Below are 16,989 nucleotides of genomic sequence, written 5' to 3'. Positions count from 1 at the left end.
CCCCCGGGAGGGATGCATTCCTGTCAGATTTTTTTTTAGTCTCACAGTTCGTGGGAGATGACTTTGAATATACCCATGTCTCACGGCATAAGTTCTCTGGTGCTTCCTCGTGAAAGCCAGAAGATGATTTGTACTGCCTGTTCAATCTGAGATTTGGAGAAAGTGGGTCTTCCTCTGTGTGTGTGTTCTACGGTGAGGAGAGGCCTTGTGAAAGAACCTAGGTCAGGAGACACCCCTGGTGCCTCTGAGGGCAGGTGTGTTGTAATAACCAAATCCGGTGATAATTGTGCCACAGTTAATTAATTAGAAAACTTGTCTCTAATTTACTTTGGAGAAAACTTTTGTCTCTAATTTACTAGGGGTGGTGTTTCAATTAATGCACTGGAGCAACTTGCCTCTGAGCAAGGAGGTAAGAGATAAATTTAGTTTTGATTTGATATATCAAGTTCTTCGTAGCCCCCTTTTTCCTGACTTGCTTTGAAGACCATTCTTTCTAGTTGTAGAAAGGACCCCACACACTTTTTTTTTCCTTGTGGAATCAGTAGTAAAAACATTCACAACAAACAAAGCTAGAAAAAAGCGTCAGAGAATGCAGATGAGCCAGTGAATCAACCTTGTTTTCAAACAGGATTATTACCAGAGTTGTGTTTTCTAGAATGTGCTTGATTGTTCTGGGGAGCAGGGTAACCTAAATCTGTCCTATAGATTAAGTTTGAAAGGAAAAGATGGTGAATATCACCTTGAAACTTGTTGTCTGGTCTTCCCAAAGACTCTCTGGTACATACTCTTCATGTTCACTATACTATAGCACTGTCATCCCATTGTTCATCGATTTGCTCAAGTGGGCACCAGTAACGTCTCCCTTGTGAGACTTGTTGTTACTGTTTTTGGCATATTGAATAAGCCATGGGGAGCTTGCCAGGCTCTGCCGTGTGGGTGGGATACTCTCGGTAGCTTGTTGGGCTCTCCGAGAGGGGCGGAGGAATCGAACCCATGTCGGCTTCATGCAAGGCAAATGCCCTACCCACTGTGCTATCGCTCCAGTCCTTCATGTTCACTATAACAGAAAAATCAAGTACCTACATCACTGATATTTACCATTTGAAGCTACAAAGCTGCTTTTTCCTGATGTTGATCTGTGTGGAACAGGAAAGCGTTAGTCTTACTCCTCATGTGTGATTGTGCTTGACAGCGGGGGTACTTCTAGAGGACAATCAGTCTAGTTCTCCCATTTCTTAGCGGCACATGCTGAGAAAATAAACATTTGGCAGCTGTGATTTGATTATATTTACATTTTAAGTTATTCTCTACAACATTAGATTAAAATTAGGAGGCTCATCGTCATGTACCATCCTTTTTGGTGAATAAAGCAGTGGATATTTGGGTATAAGGTAAATGTTTTATTTGTCCACACCCTCTTTCGTTGTAAAAAGAGTTATTTCTTTAGTTGTGATCCTTATGCACCTTTTCCAGTTTATGTTATAACTTAGAAAATAAATATTAAACAAAAAATTTCTTTTGTATTGGATTTTTGATAAGAGACAGACTCACAAGTTTTATTTTTAAACTTTTTATTTATTTTTTGGTTTTGGGGCCAAGTGCTTAGGGATCACTTCTAATGGTGCTCCGGGGACCATGAAGGTGCCAGGATCAAACCTCAGTTGATCTTATGCAAAGCAAATGCCCTACCAGCTATCGCTCTGGCCCCAGTTTCATTTTGTTTTGGGGCCACACCCAGCGTGTTTTCAGCTTACTCCTGTTTCTAGGCTCTGAGATCATTCCTGGTAGAGCTCCTGGGAGCATCTCAGGTATCGAACCTGGGTCAGTCATGTTCAAGGCAAGTGTCCTACCCACTGTACTATCTCCTCAGCCTCATGAATTCTTTAATATAATTTTTATTTCACATGAGGAAAGCAACTTGGAGTAATGTTTCAGTCGTTTTGGTCTAGTTTTCCCATTCATGACAGAATGAACCAGCCTGATACTGCAAAGCATTTTCTACTTGTTTTGGGAAACTGAAGATATATAAAGAAACGTTACTGTAAAAATTCTGAAATTCATTTTGAAAATTATATGAAAGTTTTGTCTTCTTGAAGCCATGCTTTGATAAATGTTTATAACAAAAGCATCTTTAGGAATGGAATAATTGGGGGCAAGAGAGATAGCGCAGTGCACTGGAATGTATGCTTAGCATGAAAGAGGCCAGGTTTGATAACTGGTCCCGCAACCAGTCAGCCTTCTCTGTCATTCTGATCATTTTTGTCTCATTCCCATCTTTGGTATAAAGCTAAGCTTTACAAGCTAAAGAGACTTGCAGTTGTTTCATAGCTAAAGGCAAGAAGTATTTGTAATGGAAGAAAACATTTCTGTTTGATTTTGTGGACTCACCTCTTTCATGAAATGCTACAGGTGCAGTGGGAAGAGCTTGGGAGGTCTGGCTTAAGTATCCCGGTGACCTAGTTCTTAGATGTGTTAATTTGATACAGAGCTATGATACTGAGCAAACTGTGCTCTATATACATTGAAAATGAGAAAAGCATCTGCTCACACTTGAAGAGGACCTTTGCTGTGTGTATAGTAGTATACAGTTGAGCTTGGGTGGGTCTGGGTGAACACAATTGTTCAGAGATATGTTTACTTGAACATACCATTGTGAAGGGGAGAGAAGATAAACCTACTTTCTATGCTTTTATTCTCCATCTTTTCATGTTTCCTGGCAACAGGAACTTTGATAAAAGAGAACTTTGCAAGCCTAATGAGAACAACAAACTAAAGAATGAAAGAACAAAGAATATAAATAACCCTGAGAACCAACATGAATTTCTGCAAGGTGTTCTCATCACGGTTAGATACAGTAACCGGGTTTTCTTCTGAGACTTTCAATTGTTCTATTAAGGAAAATCAGGTGAACTAAGGCAGCATAGCTAAGGGAGCTAAGTTCTAACACTGAGAAGATGATTCCGTTTTGTAAGTTGATGAATTAGCCTCTCCTGCTCTTTGTCTCTGGTTCTGAAACCACCACAGGGGACACAGGGACTGTAGCTCACTTTTCATGGAATATCTTTTTGGCCACCACAGTGATTTCCCATCATAGTGTTAGCTAAGAAAAAAAAGCTAATTTGCATGAGATATTGGCTAGATACTTCTATAGTAATAGCAATAGAAATTAAAATATAATTATGATATAATGCTTATAAGCATCTATAAAATATAATCTAGAAATATATAAATATAGCATAACGTACGTCTGGCCTTTGTACAACTGGTAGAATACCATTTTGTGAACTTCATTTCACAGTGATCTGATATTATAGGAGTTCATGAAACTCAGTTTTATTGAATTTGAAATCTTTTGCACTTGAATATTTCAATATTGAGCACTGAAAATATTATTTTATGAGTGGCTCAATTTTGCTTGTGAGTTAATATGTATTTTTTCATGGATGTCTCTTACATGTTAGTTTTAAGTTATCTGAAAGTTATTTGTTCATCTAGCATATATTCTACGAAGAGAAATCTTACCAGGCCGGTTATGATATCATTGTAAGGAAACAACAAGACATTGACATTAATGTTGTGATTATAGCCTAAAATGTTTTTTAGAAATGGTTGCTTTTACTTTTACCAGGCTCAAAAATGACATAATATCCACCCATATTTATGAAGTTTAAAACCCCTGGCAGAGCAGATATCTCTCTGGACTTAGTTACTAAAATACTAAATTACAGAAACCCAAAACTGAGAGGCCACTAAGTGTGGTCACTCGACCTCATACTTCTTCATCCTCAGCAATGGAAAACAAATTATCTAATGCTTCCTTTTCAGCAGGTCTGACTTTAGGGGAGAGACTCTCCAAACAATAATAGTGAGTTTTGTTGAAATATTGTATACAATCAAAGTGAAAGTAAAGTGAAATTTATTAGTTACACAGGCGGGGGGGGGCTTAGGGTGGGGGGGCTAGGGGCGAGGGGGGGTTTGGGGTGTGGGGGGGCGGGGTGGAGCTATACTGGGATACTTGGTGGTGGAATATGAGCACTGGTGAAGGGATGGGTATTCGAGCATTGTATAACTGAGATTTAAACCTGAAAACTTTGTAACTTTGTAACTTTCCACAATAAAAAATTAAAAAAAAAAAAAAACCCTGGCAGAAACTAAGTGAAGCTCCTAGCAAACAAGTGAGTCTAATCTGCCAGCCACCGACAGATGGCGATATTGATTGGACACCGGTATACCTTTCCGGTTAGTCTATTGACTCATGTTTACTGCCCTTGGGCTTCATTTGGAAGAGTTTGATGAGTAATAACCTCATGTAATGCCCGTGGAAGCAGTAAGAAATATAAGAAGTATTCTATTCGTCCAATTATTATAGTCTATTAAGATAATAAAGACTATAAAAGATAAAGAAATAGTGATGAATTCTGAAAAACTTTGATAATTCATTTGACCCCAGGATATTTATTTCTTAAGGACAAATTGCTAATTCTGTAAAACATGAAAATTAATAACCTTATACACTTAACAGTATATAGGCAGAATTATAGAAAAGTTATTAAGGAAATGGAAGAACTTTAAAATTTATTATCCAGGAAGGGGTCAATCAGTTATTAAAAAATTGATGTCAGTTTGCCTAATATAAATTTTGGAATAGATGAGAAGGCTTGATATGATGAAGATGGATGGTTTTGAAGACTTTCTGACTATTCCCATCAACAGATCATCTATGTGAGGAGACATTGGTGAATTCCTAACATGATCCCTGGGGATAGTTAGCTCTTGGAGAAGAGTCAACTACTTAAGAAAGCAGGGGTTGGGGCTGGAGCAATAGTACATCGGGTAGGGCGTTTGCCTTGCACGTAGCCAACCCGGGTTCGATTCCCAGTATACCATATGGTCCTCTGAGCACCACCAGGCGTGATTCCTGAGTGCAGAGCCAGGAGTAACCCCTGTGCATTGTATGGGGTATGACCCATAAAGCAAAAAAAAAAAAAGCAAAAAAAGCAGGGGTTGTTATTTACCACCACGGATAAATGTTTTGGGAAAAGAAGAATTATAAGTGAAAGAAGTGACTGGCGAAAATTTTATAGTATCACTCACCCTGGGCTGGAGTGATAGTACAGTAGATGGGGAGCTTGCCTTGCTTGCAGCCAACCCAGATTCAAACCGTAGTACCCCAGGTGATCCCCCAAGCCAGTCAAGAGTGATCCCTGAATGCAGAGCCAGGAGTAAGCCCTGAACACAGCTGAGTGTGGTCCATAAAAAAGAAAAAAGAAAAAAAAAGCAACAAAAATACAGTATCACTCACCTGTTGGGTGTAAGCACATTTTAGTGGCTACAAACTTAAGCATTTTATTTTTGGTTTTTGGGCCACACCCAGCTGTGCTCAGGGCTTACTCCTGGTTCTGCTCTCAAGGATCATTCTTAGCAGGCTTGGGGGACTGTATGGGGTTCCAGGGATCGAACCTGGATTGGTCCTGTGCAAGCCCAGCCCCCTACCTGCTCTACTGTCTCAGCAGCTCCAAACTTAAACCTTTTAACTTGGGACTTAGAAACCACCTCTGGGAGACTTAAAATATACAGTCAATTTTGAGTTCCGGTTAGATTTTAGAAAACAGATGGCTAGTAGACATTCACTGATCTCATATTACTCATTAATTGTAACTTGTAATTCTGGCCTGGAAGATCTTTAATTGAAATCACTAAGAAGGCAAATTTTATCTGTTTGAATTTTACCATCTGGCTTTGCATATTCATGCTTGTTGATAAAAATGTGGTTGATGAACATATTGGCCAAAAGGAGGACCCGAAAGAAGATACAATAGAAAGTAAATGACCTGAATGACAGTCACAAGGATTGACTGGAGGTAGGTAGTTGAGGTGCAGGTCCTGGTTGAAGTGGCAGTGAAGCCTAATAAATTTGGTTTGAAGGCTAAACAACCACTGATCGTCCTTTAGTGAGAACTATAGCATGTGGGTGGTTCATTTCTCATAGAATGAAGTGCTAATGTATAAGCCAGGGTCATCCACAAGAGTCTTCAGAGTCATACATAACTGCAGTTGCATCAGACTGTGTGGGAGTTTTCAGTCCTGGACTTTGTTTTTGTAGACACTCTCGCCTGCTGATGCTTGTGCCAGATCTTTCAATCACTTTCAGCGTCTCTCTCTCTCTCTCTCTCTTCGTTTCAAATTTGGTGTATGTTCTACCTCTAAAGTATCTCTCAGTGATTCTGCCCCTGAATTATCTTGTATGACCCCTACTGCTTGCTGCCCTTGTCCAGACCTTATTACCTGGATCTAATGAAGTTAAAGGAAAGGCTCAGGAGTCAAACCTAAATGGGGAATTGGTTTTGCCATTGCCAGCTTCTTGGCTAGGTTACTTCTTTAACACTCATCACTCTTGATCTGAAAATGGAGTTGGTACTGGTATCTTGTGGGGTCATGAGGTTGTCTTGACATGTAAAGGAGATGATGAAAGGGTGCTGGGGAAATAGTACAATGGGTAGGGTGTTTGCCTTACACATGGCTGACCCAGGTTTGATCCCTGGCATCCCATATGGTCTCCCAGCACCACCAGGAGTAATTCCTGAGAACAAAGCCAGGAGTAATCCCTGAGTATTGCCGGGTGTGACCCCAAAAAACAAAAAATAAATACTATTGGGCTTTGTGTTGATAGCCACCATAACCTGCATCCTTATAAAGCATTCCTAATTCATTTTCATTTGTCCGATCTTTAGCTTCTGTATATCATTTTTCCTACTCTTGTCCATTATTATTGTTTTTTTTTTTTTGGTTTTTGGGTCACACCTGGCGATGCACAGGGGTTACTCCTGGCTCTCCACTCAGGAATTACTCCTGGCAGTGCTCAGGGGACCATATGGGATGCTGGGATTTGAACCCGGGTCGGCTGCGTGCAAGGCAAACGTCCTACCCGCTATGCTATCACTCCAGCCCCTCTTGTCCATTATTTACTCAAAGTACCTTTTCAATTCTGTTGCTCTTAGGATTCAGCATCAACAGACATAATAGCAGTAGCAACAATAGTAGACAATACAAAATAATAAAAGTCCTGTTGTGGCATTTTATTATATATACGAACTGTGTCTCATATGGCCTCTTAGGGTTGGGTTTCATCCTGCATTGCCTACTTCATGTCCTGTTGTGACCTGTTGTCAACCTCTGCTTACCCCTTTCATACTTGTCACCTGTTTTGTGTATTATGAACATCTAGCCTTTTCTCTGCCTTTCCCTGCATCTCAGTTCAACTCAGAAGGGACATATCATCTGTCCTTATCTCACTTTCCAAGGTTCATCAAGTCAGAATTCATACTTCCTCCTTTCTTCCACAGTGTTCTTTCTTACTTAATTCATTTTCTTTTATTGCCCTAAAAGAATTTGCTGAGCTGTTTCCATGCTGCCGCCACCATCACATTCTCACCTTGGGAATATGAGAGACTTGTTTTCGGAATGGTTATATCCTCCATTGAGCCTCACCCAGTGGGTTGCATATTTGCAAGTGTTCAGGAAGTAGATGCTGAGTTAGGTAAAATAATTATAGCTTCATCAGCCCTTGCACATTTGACAGCATTCTCATTTGCAGTGCTAGCTAATCCCGGGCTTATTTCTGAGTATATTTCCATTTTCGATTTTGGGTCACTCAGTAGGGATCTGTACATTGCATAGTGTTTATGTTAGATGAATGTACATACTCTACTTTTTTTTGGTGGTGGTGGTGGGGTGTAAATAAGGGCACCCCAGTGTAATTGAGGGGTCAGGGAGTAGAAGGGATGATACTTGGCCAGTGATACTGGCTGGATGTTTTGGTGCTTCAGTCCTCAGATGCATGCTGCTTGAGCGACCTGTGCTGGGGAGTGCTCAGGGAGCCATGATATGTGGGTGTTAAACTCAGGGCCTCGTGCATGCCTGGCATATACTGTAATCCTTTGAGCTGTCTCTCTTGCCCTAAGTGCTTTATATCTAAAGCAAAAAAGGTTACATTTCTAGGTAGTTAGATTTTTTTCTGATGTTGGGAAATCATGCACAAAAAAAAGACACCATGTCACCAGGAACTATACATTTGAATGGGTTATAGAAAAGAGTTTGTGCGTATACTCGTGGGTTGAAAGGAGAGAACTTTGAGTTTAATCAGAAAGACTCAGAGACTTTGAAGCACTTATTTATGTAATAGTGAAAAACCCACACTGAGTATTAGGGAAGGTGCCAGGAAGTTCAGGTGAAATTGAGAGAGGTTCTGTTAGCATGTGGTGGGCAGTGCCTGTTGATTACTAATAGTGTTATTTAGGGCCGTGGGTCCATATTGTGGGAGGGAGGCTCTTTTACAGTTCTTGCTATAGTTCTTGCTGGACTGGAGCGATAGCACAGTGGATAGGGCATTCGCCTTGCACGTGGCTGACCTGAGTTTGATTCCTCCGTCCCTTTCGGAGAGCCCGGCAAGCTACCGAGAGTATCCCACCCTCATGACAGAGCCTGGCAAGCTACCCGTGGCATATTCAATATGCCAAAAACAGTAACAAGTCTCACAATGGAGCTGTTACTGGTGCCCGCTTGAGCAAGTTGATGAATACTGGGATGACAGTGCTACAGTGCTGCAGAAATATTTTTCAATGAGATTACATTAGCTCTCTACTTTGTATGTGAAGAAATGGAAGGATATTAACAGGTAATGGTTTATTTGTCCCAACTTTTTCTTTTTGAATTTCTCTGCTCTTTGATACAGGCTAGCTGGTTCTTCTGTTCAGGATCTTACTGGGCTGCAGTCTCTTCTGATGCTTGGGGTCCTCATCTAAGCTTGGTCAGGTTGTTAGAAGAATTCATTTTCTAGAAGCTCTAGAACAGAGTACCCCATTTGTTTGCTTGCTGTCACCTAAGGGTCACTTTACTGGGGGAGAGTTGGGCCATACCCTGCAGTATTCATGGAATAACCCTGGTTCCTAGCATTAGTTGGGGGGACAAGATAAGGTGTGTGTGGGGGGGTTAAAACAAGGAAGACTTTATGTAAGGCAAATGCCATAACCCCTGCACTATCTCTGGTCCCCACTCTTAGTTCTTAGAGGACACTGTCAAATTATTAGTGATTTGGTTCTCGCATGACAGCGCAGCTGGCTGCTTTCAAGGTCATCAGGAGGATCTCAGTCCAGTCAGCTTTGAGAACTCACACGTATTATGAGATGTAATCAAGGAGCAATATCCGTCATACATCACCGCTCTGCACCCAAGCTTCAGGGTAGAGTTATACAGGGTATAATATACCAGGGTGTGCAAGGTTGTGTTATTTTAGAATTGTTTGATCCACTCCACACCATTCTCCATTTGCCTCCTAATTTGCTGTCCTGATTGTTGAGGTAAGTTGAGAGGTGTTTTTAATAAAGTACTGGAATTTATCATTTTTCCCTTTTTCTGTTTTCTTGTTTGGGGGCCATACTCAGCAGTGCTCAGGGCTTACGCCTGGCTCAGTGCTCAGGGATCACTCCTGGTGGACTCAGGGGCCATATGGGATTCTTGGGGTAGAACCTGGGTTGGCCACATGCTAGGTAAACACCCTATCTGCTGTATTGTCACTCCGCCCTTCTGAAATTTACCTTTTTTTCCCGAGTCAGATTAGATTCATGGTTGTTTCTGAAATGGTGTGCCTCCCTTCAATGGCTCTCTTAGAAGGAATAAAAGTGGATGGAGTTAACGTCTGTTCGTCTGTTCGCAGTGAAACCTCCACCTCTCCACCCCAACATCCACATCCTAATCTTTGAAGCCTGTTTAGGGTACTACTTTACATGAGAAAAGGGATTTTATAGGCATGATTAAGACTTTTGAGGGATTATCTGGGTGGGATCCAAATGTAATCACAATCTAGGAAGTCAGAGGAAAACCTAACTTCAAGCTGGGCATGTAGCAATGGAAATAGTAAGCTGGAATGATTTAACAAAAGACTTATGGACCCCCCAACAGCAGGCAACCTCCAGAGTCTAGAAAAGCAAGGAAATAAACATGGCCTGGAGCTTCCGAAGGATCTAGCTCTGCCAACAGCAGTGCAACTGATTTTGGATTCTGGCCTCCAGAACTGTGAGAAAATAAATTTGTGATGTTTTGAGCCATGAGATTATAACCATTTGTAATTGCAGTTCTAAGAAATTTATATTCCCTTATAACGGCACAAAATTCTAGATGTACTAGTAGAATAGCATATTCATATTTGTTTCCACATCTATGATTTTTTTCTCCCTCTCCTTTCCTTTTCCTTCCTCCTTCTCTCTTCTCCTCCCCCCACCCCCTTCTTTCCCTTCTTCTTCTCCCTCCCATAATGTACTGGAGTACATAGAGACAATGCACATATGCACAGAAGCTGGAGACAAAGTTGGGACATGTGATGGAGAAATATCTAAGATGCAAATGCAGTTGTGTTGAAAGATCAGTATTGTGCTGTTACAGGGAGGCAATAAGCTTTTGCTTTTTTTTTTTTTTTTTTTGGTCACACCCGGCAATGCACAGGGGTCATTCCTGGCTCATGCACTCAGGAATTACCCCTGGCGGTGCTCAGGGGACCGTATGGGATGCTGGGATTCAAACCCGGGTTGGCCGAGTGCAAGGCAAACGCCCTACCCTCTGTGCTATCGCTCCAGCCCCGGCAATAAGCTTTTGAATAAGAGTTTATTGTGATAAAAGAAATAGTACTACAAGAAAGGAATTAAAGAGGGGGAAAGGGTCAAGTAAATTAAGATAAGGGAAAACAGTTTGACCTTGCAGACTTGTTTTGTAAACAGCTTGTGACAAGTGCTTGTATTCAGAGGACTAATGGCTCCAGGCTGGATCTTTGGGAGCCCAGAGAGCTGCCAGAGGCTGACATCATGACAACTGTTTCCTCTCCAGGGCTCAGAGGGCTGTCATGTGCACACTGTGCCAGTCTCACACAGCTTCAGCTGCTCGGCGCCCGTGACTCCAGATTCAAGGATCTCTTGGACCTTTTAAACATTTTTTTTTTTGGACTTTCTAAACATTTTTATAGGGAAAAGATACCTAATATTTTTATTTTATTTTATTTTTTTTGCTTTTTGGGTCACACCCGGCGATGCACAGGGGTCACTCCTGGCTCTGCACTCAGGAACCACCCCTGGCGGTGCTCAGGGGACCATATGGGATGCTGGGAATCGAATCCGGGTCGGCTGCGTGCAAGGCAAATGCCCTACCTGCTGTGCTATGGCTCCAGCCCCGAGATAGCTAATATTTTTAATTTCACTAAATCTAGTTCCTTTCCCCCAAATTTCACCAACCCATAATAGAGCACTATTTAAAGTAAAAAAATTAGATCTTAAAACTGTAAAAAAAAAAAATGCTTACCAAAGGCTTTAAAACAATTTTTTTTTTAACTTGCTAAAGTAAACAGACATGTGAGATGAAGGTTAATGCTGCCTCTTGAAGAAAATGCTGAAGATGTAGATAAACTGGGCTTTTGGGATGTGAGAGGGCTCAGAAAATGGTCTGTAGGGGCTCAACTGTAGTTTTGAAGAACTCTTGATTAGCAAGCTCATTCCCCGTTTCCAGTGTTCACTGCCCTCTGGTGAAGCCACACCTGCTACCTGGCCATGTTGTGAAGGTCAGGTGTCCCAAGAGAGGAACCTGAACATCATGATCCCTTTTGCTCTGTGCTGTGTGGCATTAAACACTCTCTAGCTTGCCCCTGGGTTTAACATGAGAGCAGACAAGCTGATTGCTTACTGAAATTTTGGTCTAGCCCTGCCTTTAATTGTGACCACTGGGTTGATGGATTTATATTAGTACTCATTAAGAATGGTCAGTCTCCATAAAGCTTCTCTCTTGAGACCCTATAAAAGTCACTATAGCACTGTCGTCCCATTGTTCATTGATTTGCTTGAACGGGCACCAGTAACATCTCCACTGTGAGACTTGTTACTGTTTTTGGCATATCAAATAGCCACAGGTAGCTTGCCAGGCTCTGCCATGCAGGCAGATTACTCTTGGTAGCTTGCCGGGCTCTCCGAGAGGGATGGAGGATTTGAATCCAGGTTGGCCGCTATTGCTCTATAAAAGTTTAATAAAAAAAAAAACTCCTGCGTTGCCCACATTCTCCACCAAAAAAAAAAAAACCTCCTGCAAGTGTTTGGGGATAGTAGTTAAAGTTAACTTGAGCCTGCAATCTTCCTCTGCCTTGATATGATGTCCTTGCCTGCCCTACCAGATGCTAAGTTCTTGTTTTGTTGTTAACAAAAATAGGACAGATCGAGTGGTTCCATTACAGATATGTATTACTTACAGTTTTGGAGGTCGAGAAGTCCAAGGTCAAAGTGCTGGCATCTGAGCTTTTTGGCAAGCTCTCTTTTTTGGGCTTGTGGTTGTGTGTGGCGCTGGTCAGTGCTTGCCCGCTGAGAGAGCTTCTCTTCCTCTCGCTTCTCGACCACTGAGCCCGCTGTTGGCTCCAGTGCACACAGCATCTCTAAATCCATTCTGGTCTCCTAATACCCTCACACCAGGGCCTCATTGTATAGATTTGGAGGGGGAACATGCGCAAACCTTCAGTCCATTACACTTAGCTACCTGACAGCTGGCGAAGAAACACCCAAAACGTTTTGAAAATGGTATTTTAGGCCCTGTGGTTTACAGTACTGTTGCTGGTCAGGCTACATGCAGAACAGTTCAGCGCTGCCCCCTCTGCCAGTGTCCACTTTCCTTTACGGTTGTCTTGATGTCCCCACCCCTGCCCCCCACTTTCACAATTCCCCACTTCCCTCCCCTGTGCTAAGCTTCCTGCTGAGAACTAGTTCTCAGTTTCTGTTGCCTTCAGATGTTTATTTCCTACTATGTTTCTTTATATCCCACACATGAAGAGAACACTCTGGTCGTTCCTTCTCCTTCTGACTAATTTCTCGCAGCTTAATACTCTCTGGATCTATCTTTGTAGCTGCAAATGGTGTGATTTCATCGTTTCTTACAGCAAACTAGTAGTCATATGTAAACCACAGTTTCCTTATCCAATCACCAATTCTTAGATATTTGGGTTTTTTCCAGAGTCTGGCTGTTATGAGTTGTGCTGCATTGAACATAAAACTGCAGATGTCTTTTCTGATTGGAGAGTTTGGACCCTTGGGGTAGATGAACTTCTTGAAATGAAGTTGCTGATTATATGTCATCGTAGGTCAATTCCTGTGGTTTTTTTTTTCTTTTTTTGGGTCACACCCGGCGACAGGGGTTGCTTCTGGCTCTGTACTCAGGAATTACTCCTGGTGTTGCTCAGGGGACCATGTGGGATGCTGGGAATTGAACCCGGGTCGGCAGCGTGCAAGGCAAATACCCTATTTGCTGTGCTATTGCTACAGCCCCAATTCCTAGTTTTTTGAGGTGTTCATACTCTTTTCCAAAAAGGGCTGGGCCAGTGAAACACCTAAATTGTTAATTCCTATGTTGATGCCATTTGTGAATTTTGCTAAAATCCTCTGATCCCCAAATTTTGCTCTGCTTTTATTCATAAGCTCCCCTGCAATCACAGTCAGATATTCATTTGGCCCCTGAGTGGTAGACATTTTGTTGTTGTTTCCCATATTTTGTTGTTACAAATAATATGGTAATGAATAGCTTTAAGATATTCTTTTCTATTTCCAGAAATCATCTTAACGGATTTGCTGTTGGGTCAAAGGATAAAGTATATATAATTTTGTTAGATGTTGCCAATGCATAAGTAAGCTCGATAGATGCGTTTTCCATCGTTTAAAATATTTTGAATTCCTGCCAGCAGAATTGCCTCTTTTATGGTAGAGCACATGTCATCAGTGTGATAGATAAGAAATGACATCATGGCCAGGGAGATGGCCTCCAGGGCTCCAGCACACCCTTGCATTTGCAGGCCAAGTTCAGTCCTCTGCGTCTCACTCCCCCAGTCTAGCACATTGAGATGTGGGGGGGGGGGCCCTGTGCAGGGACTTTGCAGCTGCACCTCACCAGCCCCTCAGTCTCTCACAGATGACCTGTGTGTATTCCTGGGAGGGGCCTGAGCACCAGAGCACTGCTGGGGAGCAGCTCACCCAAAACAAATAATGAAAAGGTAGCAGGATATAGTGTTAATTTCTGATTGTGAGCTTAAGCATTTCCCAGATGTATTTCTTTACCTTTGAGTGTCTGCCAATTTTTTTTTTTTTGGATGGGGGATGGAAATATATTTTGGCCTTTTTCCTTTTCAGTTTTCAATACCTCCTTTCAGCATTAGGCAGGTTAGTGTTTTTTTTCTGTGGTGGGGGGGGGTTCATGAGGTTGGGTGAGGGGTATGTTCTAGGGACCTCACACATGCGGGGCAGGTACGGTACACTGCCACTGAGCCACATCCCCAGCCAACAGGGATGTTTTCTCACAACTTCTGATTTGTTTTCTTGACTTACATCTTTTTCTTTTTGTCATAAGGATGCTCTCTTTTGAACTTTATACATAGTCACATTTATGGATTATGTTTCTGAATTTTGAATCATTAGAAAAGCGTTTTCCTGTCCTATGAAAAGGACTGAAATCTACTTTTTTTAAAATTAAAATTTTTTAAAAAATTGAGTCATAGTGAGAAACATAGTTACAAAGCTGTTCATGATCAGGTTTCAGTCATACTATGATCCAACACTCCACCAGTGTACATTTCCCACCACCAATGACCTAATTCCCCGCCTCCTAGCAACCCCCAACAAACCCTCCTCCCCACCTGGCAGGCACTTTCCTTCTCTCTCTCTCTCTCTCCCCCTTCCCCCCTCTCTCCTCTCTCTGTCTGGGCACTATAGGAAAAGGACTGAAATGTTATGAAAGAAACCCACCAGCTTTTCTTCTTAGTATGTGCATGTTTTCAGTTTTCACATTTAAATCTGATGTTAGTGTATGGTATATTTGGAAAGATACGGTATATTTGGTATATGGTATATTTGAAAAGATCTTTTCAAATGACTTCTAGCTCATCCAGCCCTGTTAGTAAAAGCTCCCTTTTGCCCTGTGATTTGTAATGTCGTCTTTATGACATAAATTCCCAAGTGTACTTTGCATATTTTTTGACATTCTGTTTCATTATAATTTTTCCATTCATATTTAGTTCCATGGCCTTTATTTTGGTGGGTGGGGGTGAGTGGGAGGTCTCCTGTGTGGTGCTCAGGAGTCCCAGGGGCTGCTCCCAGCGATCCTTGGTTCCTTGCCAGGCTTGCTGCAAGGATCTTTCGGTGCCAGGAATTACCTGGGCCACCCTAGTGTGCTGGCATGTGTGTGTGTTGTGGGAAGGGGGTAGGAGTCGGGCTGAGGGCTCCAGGTCTGCCTCTAGAACTGCCTGGGGGTCCATGTGGCACTGGGGATAGAATAGTGGTAGAGTCTATCCCAACCAAGGCACATGCCCTGACAACCCCCTGCCCCACCTGCCGCCCCGTTCTTTCTCTCCAGCCCATTATTTTCATAGCGGTAATAAAAAGAGTTTTCATGGGTTGTTCTAGTGGTAGTAATGATACTTCCCCCACATGGCTCTTTTTCAGAGTTTTCCCCTAGCTCTTCGAGATTTTTTTGTTTTTTTGTTTTTTGTTTTTCGTTTTTGGGTCACACCAGGCAATGCACAGGGGTTCTCCTGGCTCTGCACTCAGGAATAACTCCTGGAGGTGCTTGGGGAACCATGTGGGATGCTGAGAATCGAACCCAGGTCAGTTGCGTGCAAGGCAAATACCCTACCCACTGTGCTATCACTCCAGCCCCCAAGAGATTATTCATTTTTTAACTTTTAATTATTAAATCAGTGTGCCAGATTCCAGAATGAAACCTACATGTTGGTTTTGTTCTTAGATCCATGTCAAATTTATACACGAGCTTGGGAGAGGCGATCTCTCCATAATGCTCAATTGTCATAGAATAAGCAATGGCTCTTTGCTCAGGTGTGTTCATGTTTGGGTTCAAAGTTTTCAGGAATCCCTGAAAAAGAAATTTTTTTTTTCGGGGGGGGGAGGGCTGGTGTTTTGGGCTACGCCTGGTGGTGCTCACTCAGGTCTTATTCCCGACTCTTGGTTCAGGGGCCAGTACTGCAGTGCTTGGGCCGGCTTCCGGCACGTCAAGTGTCTATCCCAGGACTATCTCACCTCCATCCCTGAAAGTCTCAAGACATCACAGCAGCCTTTTAATGAAGAAAAGTATTAGCATTTTAGACTTCTTTTTTTCCCCACATCAAGAGTAATCAGAGATACAGGAAACCTAATTCAAACAGGGTAACATTTATTAACTTGATGATCATAAAATAATTTCAACGCCTCTATTTATACGGAATAAACATAAACAAATGTGAATGACTTTCCCACAGCATCTGCTCTGTCTACTGGTGGACCAGATGGGCTATTTCTAGAGTTGTTGCAGATTAGTGACTTGTGGCTAATTGTAGTGGTTCATTGACTTTTGGCAGAGATTCTTAAAATCTGTGATTTTCGCTCTGGTGGTTTGATTTCTACGCACCCGGTCACATGTTAGAAGACTCATCAACAAGCCCCCTTCTCTAGGGGCCGGAGGGTTCAGGTATTCAGATGCAAGCCTTGACTTCAGCAAATCCTGAGTCTTACAGGGGGCATCCCTGGAGGCCCCCAGCACCACCGGGCCTGAGCAGCCGCCCTGGCAATGAACTTGTCATCTTGGGAGGGTTTGCTCTGGTTACCTATTTCTCTTCGAATTGAGTTTGCACATTTTTTATTTTATGAGAAATTGCTGAATTTAAGCACTGGAAGCTGTACAGATAATGGCTAACTGAAGCCTCTTCAGTGGGAATTGATTTTCTGTGTGCACCCCATTTATCTCTTTCTGAAAAGGCCAAGAATGTTAAAAGGGCACTGTCAGTCTTAAAGATGGAAGTGGGAGAGAGAGAGGCTGAGTTTTCTTTCACAAAGCCTTATAAAAATCACTATTTCTTAATTGTGTTGACTTTAAAATGTAGCTTTATTGTTCAATTACTAGGCCACTCTTCATACTATCTGCAGAGTAACTCTGTAC

The 16,989-nt window shown here is 42.2% G+C and overlaps 1 protein-coding gene across 1 annotated transcript in view; it reads left to right on the top strand.

Annotated features, from left to right (window-relative positions):
- GPR176 (G protein-coupled receptor 176) overlaps positions 1-16,989 on the top strand; it is a 90,032-nt gene that overhangs the window by 24,519 nt on the left and 48,524 nt on the right. The window lies entirely within an intron of this gene.

This window comes from Sorex araneus, chromosome 3 (genome assembly GCF_027595985.1).
Source record: "Sorex araneus isolate mSorAra2 chromosome 3, mSorAra2.pri, whole genome shotgun sequence".
Classification (NCBI taxonomy): Eukaryota; Metazoa; Chordata; class Mammalia; order Eulipotyphla; family Soricidae; genus Sorex; species Sorex araneus.
This window is presented reverse-complemented; position numbering and strand designations above follow the sequence as displayed.